The following is a 13,837-nucleotide window of genomic DNA, read 5'->3' as shown; positions in this document are numbered from 1 at the left end:
ACAGTATTTGAGGTGCGGCCTCACCAGGGCCAAGTACAGGGGCACGATCACTCCCCTACTCCTGCTGGCCACACGATTTCTGATACAGGCCAGGATGCCATTGGCCTTCTTGGCCGCCTGGGCACACTGCCGGCTCATGGTCAGCCGGCTGTCGACCAGCACCCCCAGGTCCTTTTCCGACAGGCAGCTTTCCAGCCACTCTTTCCCAAGCCTGTACCGCTGCATGGGGTTGTTGTGACCCAGGTACATGACCCTCCACTTAGCCATGTTGAACCTCACACAATTGGCCTCGGCCCGTCAATCCAGCCTGTCCAGATCCTACCGTAGAGCCTTCCTGCCCTCAAGCGGGTCAAAAATCCCACCCAACTTGGTGTCATCTGCGAAGTACTGCAGAGTCTTTTTATCGCGGTGAGGAAGATGGAGAGGAATCACTTCTCAGGGTGAGAGTTTCCAGCAATGAAGGACTGCTCTATAGACCCTGCTTAAATGATTATAAAGGTGACATTAATTTAATTCATTTAACACTTCCTGAGTTCCCGAGTCCAAAGAATGTATACATCTTGACTCCACTGTGTCCAGGAGCTCAGAGCCCAGATGGGCTTCAAGAAACCAAAATCTGTTGTTTCAGACTCTCAGCACAGGCACATAACTGTAATTTTGCTGAAATTAGTGGAGTTTGCATGCATTTCTCTGTAAAATACAAGGTGGGATTTATCCCTTTTGACTTTCTTCACCAAAAACTAAGCATCTGGCCAAAGTTACTCAACAAACAGGCATTGGTCAGTGGAGGGAGAGAGGCAGCTTCAAAAGGCAACCCATCCCATGCTACAAAAGGATAGTGCAGCACCCCAGAAGTGCCACCTCATTTCTGCTGACCACCGCAGGGGCTGATGACAAGAGTACACAGGAGCCACACACAGCTGTATGTCGGGTTAAGCGGGATGAGTGTCTCCCTCGCGGAGTTGCTCCATTTCTCTAATCACATCCTCTACTCCAAGAAGATACAGAAGATTAATCCCTTCCTAAGGGTCAGTTTTACACTGGTGTAAGCGGCAGCAGCTTCACTGACTTCTGAAACTGAAGCTGATAAAGTCAGCTCAGTATGAAATGATGCAGAGGAGCTTTGGGAAGACAGAACAGGAGAAAAGCCTTCGGGCTGCAATCCTGTATTTATTTATAAGTAGAAGTCTCTCGCCCAGCCTTCCAGGAGTACGCAGGTTGTTTCACACCACAGCTGAAAAAGGAAAAGAGGGATTAAAGAGTGAGGTAAAGATAAACCAAGACTATTTTACATAGGTTTTAGCCAGAAGAGATGTCAGTAGATGCCTGTAAGCAAAGCTGAAGTATTGGCAGTGAGTGGGTGTAGATAGCAAAGACCAGAGCCACCTTCAAATCAACAAGGTTTGACCACAGTCGTGGCAGCCACAGAAGGACATTATTGCCTATTTCATTATCACATAAATTGATTGAAACATCTTAATAGAACAGAAAGAAACAACTGAGAGAGAGATGTAGCAGCATAAAACAGCTGGAAGAGTAGATACTAATGGCAAAACAGACCTCTCTCATTGAAGGACAATGCTTCTTCAGACCTTTTTTCAAGTATGTTAGCAAAACACTGAATAAGTAGATACAAGCTCCTGACACTCGGAGTCTAAGCCATTATGTATTTTCTAGCTTTGACACAAAAACTCCGCCCAGGGAAAATGTCCCCACACCTGTTTAAAGAAGGTCTCTTTTGGCCATTCCCAAGGCAGCACGCAGGTTGCCAGCAGTCCCTGAGAGGACACAAGCAGGATGGTCCCCATGGCTGTCCCCGGCTGCTGTTCCCAGGTCTGCACGCTCCCCTGCCAACGGCCAAAAACCCAACGCAAAACGCCTTCTTCATCTGCCCCAAATCACCCAGCACTGGGGACAGAAACCTTCTCTTGCAGCAGTTTCTTAGGAAGTGTTACCGCTAAGAAATGGTAAAATTGGGTATTCCTTTCTCCAAACCGCTGCTCAAAAGCTCACTGTATCACTGGGCTCTTGCAAACCACCAGACATTAACGCTGCGTTGGCTACAGGCTGTGGGGAAGCCCCCAAAAAGACGTGAAATGAGAGAACACACAGAGACTAGCATCAAACGCTGCTCTCAGTTGAAAAAATAATTCGACCAAGAAAAACATGCACAGTTCTTCCGATGGAGAGATGAGAGTCACGCTGGGATGGGATAACATGATAATTCTCTGAACTGTCCCAGGGGTAGAAGCTATTGTGGATGACGCTAAGGGGCAAAACAGTATGAAATAAAGCTATGAAAAGTTTAGGTTGACAGGGGGGAAAAACCCTCTTCCTGGCAGAGATTTATTAGATTAAGGAACAGGCTCCTAAGGGAAGTAATAACAGCACCCACAATTGCTTGGGATATTTAAAGCTCTGCTGCAGGAAAAAAAAGTAGCACTGGAAAATGCAGAGCTGAAAAACACAGAGCTGAAGAAAGAAACTAGGCAGGGAACAGCCTATTTGATTAATTTTGCCTCTTTCAGCAGTGGAAAGCACATGAGCAGCCTGCAGTTTCCTTGCATGGATTCATTATTCAAATTCATTTGATGAATAGTCCTTCAAATTCACTGCCTCATGGGTCAGTCGTGAATATCCTGAGCAGAAGCTGTGTCTGCCCAGATTTCTGGTACCATCCCAAGGAAGCGGTGAAGACGTTTCCAGGCTGTCTTCTTTGGAGCTGGTGGCTAATGGCCTTGAAAGGCCATCGCAGCAGCATCACAGCCTGCGCCCTCCCTAATTTTGCAAGCTCTCCCACAAGCCGCCCCAAACTCCCTCCCTGCTCCACCATGTGGGACACGACGGATGGGTTTGTCCCCAGACTCACTGCATGGGCTAAACGCAAAAGCCACGCGCTGGGCTCACTGGTTGCTGACAGCAGTGCCTTTTTGAGGAGAGCTACTCGTATTAATGATTTAGCCAGCTTCACTAAATGCGTTGCGTTCTTGACATCAGCGGCATTAGCAATTCATTGCATTTCATTTTATGCTCTGTAGGGTGAAAGAATACTGTTGTAAATTGAATTAATGCTTGGTTTTCCTTTGAAATAGTAATATCAAATAAATAATTTAGTCCATGCACAGAGAAAAAAAAGATAATAGGAAGAAATTGAAGTCAGTTCTAATATGCATTACAAAAAGGGATGTTCATTTCAGCATTCCTAACTGTGAAAATGTTTTGTGGACTTAATTCCAAGGAAATTAAAACTTTTGTCCACAGTAAAAATGTTGTGTTAAAGGTATAAAAAGTTTATGCTGTTAAAGCAATGTACCATTTAGCCTTCAGTTACAGCATCGGGAAGACAGGAATATTGCTGTGCAGTGGACCGGAGAGAACTTGAATTAGTTCAGTCAATTAAGTCATGATTAATTTATGTTAGATCTTGTTCTCTTGAGTCTATAAAAACAAAGACTTTAGTTAACTGGCAGCATTTAGTTTAATAAAAGTAAAGTCTTTAAAGATGACTTCAGGAGGGGAAAAAAAACCATTGCTGACAAAATCAATAGACAGCAAGATTCCTGTTTAATTTGTGTCAATGCAAGTTAAAATAACTTCAGAGACTAATAGAAAAGGGATGTTCCCTTCAAATGGAGAACCAGATTCTCCAGATCTTGATTAGTGCAGCTAATCCAGCAGCTCCACTGGTACGTGTGACAAATCACAAATGCAGAAAACTCCCGCACCTGCTTTCTTTTCACCATTTCTCTAACATTCCTGTTGGGTCACCTGTGTCCTGATTTGGGCAGAGAAAGATGAGTTTCAGTGCTAGCAAAATCACACTAACGCAACCCTACACCCGTACCCAGGCTGTGATTACCCTAATGATCCTTCTATAATGCAGGTAAGTGCATTCTGCACATTTAATTACTCTAAACCACAGATAGAGACTTCCGAGAGCCAGATACTGTCTGGTGATTGCTGGAACCACGCAGATGAAATCAAGGGAAAAAGAACCTCCATTTTCTTCCCTGTAAGCATGGAAAAGATACATATATGTGTGTAAACTTAGAAGTTTATATATAGATGACAGTATCAGTACAGATTTCAGTATCCCAGGTAGGACATGGGCATTATGCTGGAGGGGAGCATCGAATCAGATGCCAAGTCCATTCTCCTCACTCAACCGTCTCAGAGCTAGGTATGACGTGTACACCAGCCCTCCCCACGGTGCGCAGGTCACCTCCCCAGGACCCAGGGCACCCATTGCTTTCTGGAGGCATGTCCAAGAGGTTGGCCTCTGCCTAGTCCAACAGGCACCACTCAGGATTGCTGCCCAAAGACACATCCAAGGCAGAGCACAGCACCAGGGTGGGTTTGGAGAGCCATCAAAAAAGTCTCTCTCCAACTCAACAGCCAAGAGAGATGACATGAAATCTCTGTTAACAGGTTGTTCAGAACCACAGAAGTTTGATTCCAGTTGAAATCAACAGGAGTTGAATTCACATGGGTGCATATCTTGAAAATCCTTCCCCATGTAGTCTGACCCAGTCTGTAGGCTGGGTGTTAGCCCTTCAGCAAGTCCATTGCTGCTGTGGGATTAGTGCATACCCTTCTGAAGAAGCCATTGCCATGAGATGTTCCATCATTATGATCATTAAATATCTTTGTATTTAATTGTTATCTTTTTGGGTCCACCTTCAAATTAGACAGACAGCAGCAGCACAGGATTAAATAAACTGAGCAGTCTTAAATTTACGCCTGTACTCCAACAACCAAGGATTCAGGGCGTGACTCAGAATTTTTCATGCTGGCTACCATTATGCTCTTGATTAGGGTCCTGCCTCGCTCCTGAGACCAGACGAAGTATCTGCTCCCAAGAAACAACAAGGGGAAAGGGACATCCTCCATGATATTTACTGCACGAGTGTTTGTGCTAGCCCTTGTGAAGCCCATGCTCCAGGCATGCAGGAAGCCATGTTCCGTCTTCACGACATCTCTCCTTTCAGTTGCTGGCAGGAAAGATTTCCTCCCTGAAAGTCAGCCAGTAGAAAATGATGCAGTAGCTCAAATTATGTTATTTTTCAGCAGTAATTGCCACAATTTCCAGTGGTCCAGAAACTCAACCACCTTTTTTTTCCACACAGCATGTTCAAGCACGAGGCAAACTGCTCCATAGCGTTGAATGGGTGCCTAAAACAGCATGAGGGCTGAAGAGACGAAGCAGGCTTAAGTGGCAAATTCTCAGGCTGAAAGACTTCAGAGTCAGAACAACAGCACAACGAGCTTTGGCTGGTTCACAAAGACTTGAATGAAAACACAGGCAGGAGCTAAAACACAAGCTGCTGGAGAGAGGGAAATCAGGCTGTCGACAGCAGAGCAAGACGGTGAGAGTCAACAAGCTTGCAAGGCCACGCATGCTGAGACAAGCAGGAGGCTAGAGGGAAATCTGGGTGACCAGTCTCCCGCAGTGATCTCGGGTTTTGGCTTCGGTGAGAAAAGCCCACGTCCTGCTCAATAATGGAAATTTCTTGCTTCATCCCACATCTGTGTCTATCCACCCTCTTTTGGGAAGTCTTGTCCCATTGCACAGCATCAGTGAAGGTTTGGGAACTATGTACCAACAGAGCCAATTCGGCAGTCTCAGGGAGCATATCTGTTCCCCTAACTCCAATTATCTTCATTACCATTATCCTGAGGGAACCAACAGGTCTTCATGGCCCTGGCCAGCCTCACTGGGACCCCCAATCCAAGCACCCTCTGCTTGGGCACCCAGACCTTGCCAGAGCTGCTCCCTATGTGTGCCTGTGCCCAGCCCTGTCTCTTGGCTTTTGGACTGGACTTCCCTGGAGGTATCCCTATGCTGCAGGCAGCTTTTCTGCAGCCCCATCTCCTCTGTTAGCACCGTGTCTCTCTACTACAAATGCTGATTGTCACACCAATGTGTCACACCTCCAGCTGATTCCTCATCAGTTTTTTTTCCTTATCGTAGGGAAAGCTGAGGTGCACCTCCACCACCTGCCTCATATCTCCGCCAAGACAGGTTGAATTCCTCAAGAAAGATCCAAAATATCCTCCTGCTTCCCCTTCTTGTATCAGCTCAGGCAGCATTTGGCTATCAGCATTACAGGAGTCTGAAAAGCATGTTCTCCTCTGCAATATCTCCAATAAATTGTTAGCTAGTAAGAGGTTAATGGTGGGTCATTGCTATTCTGGCTGAGTGAGGAAGCAGCGAGCGCTTTCCCCGGAGTCAGGGAAGAATGAGGAGCTCGGGCCATTCCTGCACACCGACTGCAGAGCCCTGCGCACCGCCAGCTGCTGCTGACTTCTCCTGGCCCCACAAATGCAAATGGTTTTCCTCCCAGAAACCACAGGCGCACCTGCCCTGCACAGCCGGACCGGCAGCAGAGATGCTCAAGGTAGCAGAGAACACAATAGAGGTGAAAAAATATGGTGTGGTGTCAATGCAACTGGGCTGACCCCGGGATAGTACACCTCCCCACATCTCCCCAGCCCCACAGGAATGCCCAGATTACCTCCCAGCTGCAGGAGAGGAGTTTCTCCTTAAAGGTGGATGACCACAGAGCAGTGAAGAATAATGCAAACAGTTAAAATAAAGGCTCTATATGTCCTATTACTGTGCGCCAGGCTTTAAAAACCTGAATGTTTAACCCAGTTATTCTCAGAGCAAAACATTTCATTATTCAGAACCAGCAGCTGGAGGACTACTATCTATTTCCAGTTACCTGGCCATGCAGAGCATTTAATTCTGTGACATATCAACCAGAGATATAGTATGAGATACTGTCCTGGTTTCGGCAGGGATAGAGTTAATTTCCTTCCTAGCAGCTGGTACAGTGCTGTGTTTTGGATTTAGGGTGAGAACAATGTTGATAACACACCGATGTTTTAGTTGTTGCTGAGCAGTGCTTACACTAGTCAAGGGCTTTTCAGCTTCCCATGCTCTACTGACTGAGCAGGCTGGAGGTGCACAAGAAGCTGGGAGGGGGCACAGCCAGGACAGCTGACCCCAACTGGCCAGAGGGACATTCCATACCATGGGACATCATGCTCAGTACATAAACTGGGGAAAGCTGGCCAGGGGGGCCGCTGCTCGGGGACTGGCTGGGCATCGGTCGGCGGGTGGTGAGCAACTGCACTGTGCATCACTTGCTTTGTATATTATTATTATTACATTATTATTATTGTTATTATTATTTTATTTCAATTATTAAACTGTTTTTATCTCAGCCCATGAGTTTTCTCACTTCTACTGTTCCAATTCTCTCCCCCATCCCACCAGGGCAGGGGTGGGGGGAGTGAGCGAGCGGCTGTGTGGTACTCAGTTGCCGACTGAGGTTAAACCATGACAGATATCAATTATACACCTGGAGGGAGAGGAAGCAAACCGAACAAGCCAAGTAATTTGAAATTTAAGGTCAGAGAGGCGAGGTTTTTAGGAAAAGCTAAATGTCAGCTCGCATGGTCTCCTTGTGGGACTTCAGGCAAGCTACAAGCCCCAGGCTTGGGCATCCAGGTCCCAACTGGGGATGCTGAGAACCCCGTGGTATCCCCAGCCAGCAGTAGGATTTCTCTATTTTTTCTATATATGCATTTGGACATCTATCCTGCCAACTCGGAAGACCCCAGAAACGGGCAGCAAACCCCGCACTGAACATGTGCTGCTGTGGTGGGTCCCCGTCCCATGCCTGTCCCCCTGCCTCTCCTCCCTGCCTCTGACTGCACAGCTGAGTCGCCAGGATAAACACAACCGCGTTCCCTCCCGTTTGCCCACGTTACAGTTTATTTGTTACCAAAACATGTTTACACTCTCTGCACTAAAATCAATACCCACCTGTGCCCACAGAGCGGAGTCTGGTTTTGTGAATAACTGTAAAGAAATTCAGTCTAAATAAATTAAAATATAAATGAAGTATCATTTTCTTCCCAAACATATAGCACAAATCATCTTTATGTGCTTATAAACTAGCCCTTACATAAGGATTTACAAACAAATGTCAACATTTAGTGACTACTTTCTCCCACCGAGTCTCCTGCTTCACTCATTCCTCATTAAGAAAAACTCCTTTCCAAAAAGATGTGGCTGAAACGCAGTGCTTAGCTGTTTTTCTGGCACATTTTGAGCTCCTCTGCACCACCCCATACTTGAGTGCTCCTCAGAGCTCCAGGGAGTCTGAACCATGGGTGCTTTCACGTCCGTGAAATTCAGATCTGTGCTTTCAGAGCTGGTTAAAAATATTCCCTTATTTTCCTAGGGCATCAATGCTCTTCATGCTTATGGTAGAAATGCTTTGCAGCCATGAAGAACTGGGGTAGCAGGAGAATGAGCTAGGTGCTGTACAAAACACATCAAAAAGTTTCTTTCTTCTCCAAACATCTTTCCACATCAGGATAAAACAAGGCGGACGCAGGCAGAGAAGAGGCCTTTCACCCTCCTATTACAGGGCAATGTTGGCCTCTCCTTTTGCACAGAGACAGTGTTGCCTCCTCTCTACCCGAAACACACAAAGCCTGAACAGCAGTACTGAAGAACAATAAAGGAGATTTAAAGGTCCGTACCCGAGGGAAGGAGTTGTTATTAAGCAGTAATGCACACAATTAAACCCAAAACATAACAGTGGCCCCAAAGGCTTGCAGAGACGCTGGTTCTTCCATGACAAAAAAAAAAATCACAAGGGTCACCGTGCCCCACTGCGGGGTAGCAGAGATGGGGGGAACAGGCTGGGTGTAAAACAGGCTCACTCCCCGCACTGCAGCAAAGCGGCATCACCTCCACTGCACAAGGAGAGCTGGTGGCAGCTCGTGTACAAAACTTAGTGGGGAAGCAATAAGCAAAAGCCTGACAGCTTCAATGGGAAACCAAATCCTCAGGGAGCCCCTGACTTGCTGATTTAACCAACTTCTCAGGCTCGTTAGAACAAAGCTGTATTCAGGGGAGAGGGGTACAATTGCACACAGGTGATAAATCACAGCTCTCCCAAACTTCCCAGGTCTTAAAGAGCGAGGCATGAGGACCGGCAGCGGAAACCTCGCTGCGTCCTAGCCAAGAGCTCGAGCAACAAAGTACTGGGGAATTTTACTGTAAAGACTGAGATCTATAAGTTTTCTTCACAGTAAGGGAGTTATATGCTAGCACCAAAGTTTGAAGTAGGTTTTTTTCCCCCTCTTACCTCTCTTCTTTGCTTCTGTCTAAACTTTGATACAGAATGCAAAACTGAATTAAGATGTCTTGCAGGTGCACATTCCCCAGCGTCACCAGTGCAGCAGTTAAGGATAAATATTTTCTAAACAGTTTGCTCTGCCTTTGTTCACACAGTCCCATCCTCTGCCATCACCGCTAGTGGGATTATCTACCCCACGAATAGCCATTCTGGGTCAGACCCAAGATCGGAGCCACCTAACCCAAAATCCTGTCCCTAAAAGCAGGCTAACGAAACAGAAGCTTACGTAACTACTGGATGAAACGGGGCAGGCAGAGAGCATCCCTGCTTCTGGCCATCTCCTCCCACAATATTCAATCAGTACCCTTGAGAAAACATGTCCCTTAAGAGGTACATAATATTCCCTCTCTGCCTGTGCCTTTTGACTTCATCTACCCAAAAAGAAACTTTCAGAGGAATCTGCTCATCCCCGAACATCAGCCTTCACCAAGTGCCTACTCAGATTATTTCACACCAGCCTCCCGACCAGGCCTCTTCTCTTTCTGCTTGGTTCAGTCCCACCAGCCCATTCCTCCTGCAGGGATGTCACCTTGCTTCTCACACCAGCCCTCTCCTTCAAATGAAGTTGTGATCTCTGCTTGTGAGAGGTGATGGTACGTGTGAAATAGCCAGCAAAAAGGGCAGAGAGAGGACACGAGGCCAAATTAGTGCCTTTGTTAACCTGCATGTGTCCCAAGCACCAGGAGCTACAGCTGGAGGTCCCACCAAGGATTCATCTCCACCTGAGGTGCCCTCTAGATTCACTTCCCATCAGCAGGGTGAAATGGGCACCTCTGGGACATGCTTAGTTGTAGCTTCACATACCTCTGCAAGAGATTGCTGCTCTCCGAGACCTGCATAAGGCGCCCAAGATGAACCTTTGCCCCTTAATGACAAGAGTAGCTCATACATTTCACAACTGCAAGCCACGGACAAAACTGAGTAGGTGTTGCACAGGGACAGCCTCCTCCATCCCAAATTTGTGCTTCTGGGTCGGACCCTAGGAGGTGCAACACAGAGGAGGAATGCCGTGAATTCAAACCAACTGCTTAAGCAATCACTTGTCCTACCACTTTTCCATATAAAAGACTGAGAGCAATTAGTAAAACCCAAGACCTGCAGCTCAATGTCACCTTGTGACAACCTTCAGGTCTCCAGCATGACATCCAGACGGCTGCTGGCCCCCGTACCGGGGAGAGGTTTGCTGCTTCACAAGAAGATTGATGTGACTCAGGATGTCCGGGGGGAAATGCAGCTCTGTTTGCCCCTTTGCAGTAATACCAATGCAAAGCATGTATTCTTTGCTCTCTACTTTGCTGCAGTTGAACTCCAGAAGCTGCACAGGATAATCTCATTGACAGCAGAAACTGAGTGATGGAATTGCACTTAATGAAAGTAATGGGCTATTAAACAAAAGGATTCTTCCAAAATAGGATTATTTCAGATTCAAAAGTGTTGCTTTATTTTCTCCTTCTGCCTTACTAAGTATCAAGGTCTTTATGAAGCCAGGAGCTTTGCAATACCTGGCTACAAGTATCATTTATGACAGATTGCTTTTTTGGCTAAGGTAAAAGAATTGGAAAGGGGTTTTATTTATTTGTTATATGCTGTCTGGGAGAATAAGAGAAAATATGCTGTCTGGTATTACTCTAGACTTCACTTACAGACTTAGTTGTTAAAAGAAGGAATATTACTTAAATTAAAAAAAAAAAAGAAAAAAAGAAAAAAGAAAGTATGGCATAAAACTCAACAGCTCCAACCCTGCTCCTTGGTTTACTAAATTCACAGGAACAATTTGAAATGCAGCAATGAATTAAAACCTGTCTATCATGCCCAAGTTCTTGTCTGTGGCTGTGTCAAAAGCCAGATGCTTGGAAAGAATTTACAAAAATTCTGCAGTTGGCAAATGAGGAATAATCACTTTCCATATACATCCTCGTCCAATATCCTAAAAGCAGAGAAACAGCCTGCATAAGCTATGCTAAAGAGAGTATAGTGTATGCCAAGTATGCAAAGTAAATTGTACTCAGGACTACAATTTAAATTTTAATGAAGGATTTTTTTGAAAAATACGTATTTCAAAGACAAACCATGAAATATTTACACAGAAGATGCGAACCTGAAACAGCAGGAACTAATAGCCAGAAGGTGCTTTGGCTTTTAAATCTTTCCAGGAAGAAAGGAAAGAAGGAAGGGTAGGAAAAGGTACGTATTAATTCAATTATTCTAAGTCTTATATATTTTGTAAATTTTCAGATACTTTTTATAAGTATGAAACAAATCTGGGTATTTATAGCAAATACATATCACATACTTTACAAAACAGAAGTTGCTGGTGTGACCTTTGCACAGTTTGAATATGTCAGAGTTGCAACCTACTACACTGCAAGCATGCTCCATAATGATGGATGTATTGCAATACAAGAAGTATCACTTCTTATATTGATATCATCATACCAAATAAAGTCATTACAGTAAAGCTACGCTCCAAACAAGGTGTGCAATTTATAAAGCTGTAACAGATGCTCAACCACAACAGAAATATTCTCCTTGAAGGATGACAGATAAATGATATGCATTTTCAGATGCTGCCCTGCAGGGAATGAAAAAGCAAACTGGGGTATGAATTAATGGGTCTGTGTTACCCTACAGAAAGGGTTTTTTACAGAAACAGAAAGTGCCAGGGGATTTGGGAGGCAGATGGCAGCACCAAAACGCACAGGCTGACGGTGCCCAACTTGGTACCCAAGACCGGGGGTCAGTGAAAGGCACTTGGCCTTTGGGAGAAGGGAGCATCCACCCTCATAATTTGGGATCCACACCGCTGGACCCATCGTATCTTTGTGACCCAACACCTTTCATTTATGAAGCTGAACTACCTGGGGTCAGGTATAGCATCACTGGTATTTTATTTAAGTAACAGGAAGCCCATAACTGCCCGGGTGGGGCAACACTCAGCAATTCCAATAACTGCATGAGCTTAATTGCTCTTGTACGTGATGCACTGGCGGGTACCAGGCTGCCCTTCGCAGGCAGGGGACCACCACCATGCAGTCATATTTCTTAACCAACTTGACTGGCAGGTCCTTGCCAGGCTCCAGAGCCACCCAGAGAGCAGTTCATACCTCCCCATCTGCCAAGGTTTTACCTTGTACAAATCCAAAATGTATTTTTGGGAAATGGATCAGGGACAAGCCTTCGGTTTCTCACTCTTCCTTAATCCAAATCGCCAGACCTTGTGCCTACCACACCCCACGCCATTGCCAAACTACTCATGCTCCCAACTCTGGAGGAGCCATGCCAGCGTACTGCTCTCCAAACCCGGTTCAGGATCACCTTATGGCTCTAGGGCATGATAGGCATTGGCGGGGGGGGGGAAGAGGGTTCACGGGTATTTCACCTCTCCTCAAGTAAAAGTGCATTGGCACTGGCTCCTCATCTCTCCAAATGACTTCAGGTTTTGTGCAGGTTATAAAGTGAGTCTCCTACTCCATAAAAAAAAGTTCTCTTCGCTCAGGCACAAATTAATGAAAATTAGACTCAGTGCTGTATATTACAGTCTCCCTTTTGAACAGAAAGAATTGTTTAAAGGTTTCCATTAGAAATTATTGGTTTCTCCGTGTGGTGGAGTTAACGCTTTTTGTGAAGATAATAAATCAACATAATGATAATTTGACAAAGATTCAAGATATCTGTAAGACTTCCTAGAAATTAAAATCTATTCAACTGGAAGAGAAAATTAAGTTAGTGACCTAGGTACGAAAGGAGAGTACTTCAGATATCTATTCTTTAGTTTTCTTTTTTTGGTACTCATAGTTTCTTTCATTGGCTCTTAATTCTCTCAGTTACAAAGCAAAGCAGGGGCACATAGGCACACCTACTTATGTATATATTGGCATGTATTTGTATGTTTGAGAATATGCATATGATCAATCATAACTAATTAAATTAATTACATCTCATTCAAGAAATGAAAATAAAATGCAAGACAAAAATCTAACTTGCAATCATTTCTTTCTCAGCAAATAAATCCCTTTGCATGAACATGTCCATGTGAAAACCATGCACAAAAGAGAGCATTTTTAGAAATTTTTTGGCAATCTAATATTTGGGCTGGTGGAGTTTGTTTTCTAGAAGACCAAACATAAGATTAAGCACAAGACCTATGCAATTCAGGCAGACCTTGTTCTCCAAATGCCAGAAAAATTCATTGATACTTTCCTTCTTCTGTTAGAAAAGTCAACATAAATTTTCCTCCACTTGGGTACCTAACAAGGTGATTTTTTTAGTTTAGTTGTTTGGAGATGGTGTTGGAGAGTGTCTGGGCAGAAAAAGCAGAATACTAATTCCACAGAAAAGAGTCTGGGATAAGAATAAATGAAGGACAACACTGGAAGAAATCTTTCTTACCCATGGGAAGGATGGCTTTGGGCAAGGGCTAGAGCAAAGGCAGGGAAAAGGAGGGGTGCATGGGATCTTCTGGGAGGGGAGAGCCAAGCCAGGCTGCTCCCTCCCTTGACCCAAATTTCTTCTCCAGCAGCTGCAGCTAAAAGACTCACAACTCAGCAGCATCCCCCCTCATGCCGTGCAAGCCTCAAGCGTGGCTCTGCACCGCAGACCTTCCCACGTGCCGCTGA

This window comes from Aptenodytes forsteri, unplaced genomic scaffold, assembly GCF_000699145.1.
Source record: "Aptenodytes forsteri isolate BGI_AS27 unplaced genomic scaffold, ASM69914v1 Scaffold76, whole genome shotgun sequence".
Taxonomy (NCBI): Eukaryota; Metazoa; Chordata; class Aves; order Sphenisciformes; family Spheniscidae; genus Aptenodytes; species Aptenodytes forsteri.
Note: the sequence above shows the minus strand (reverse complement) of the source record.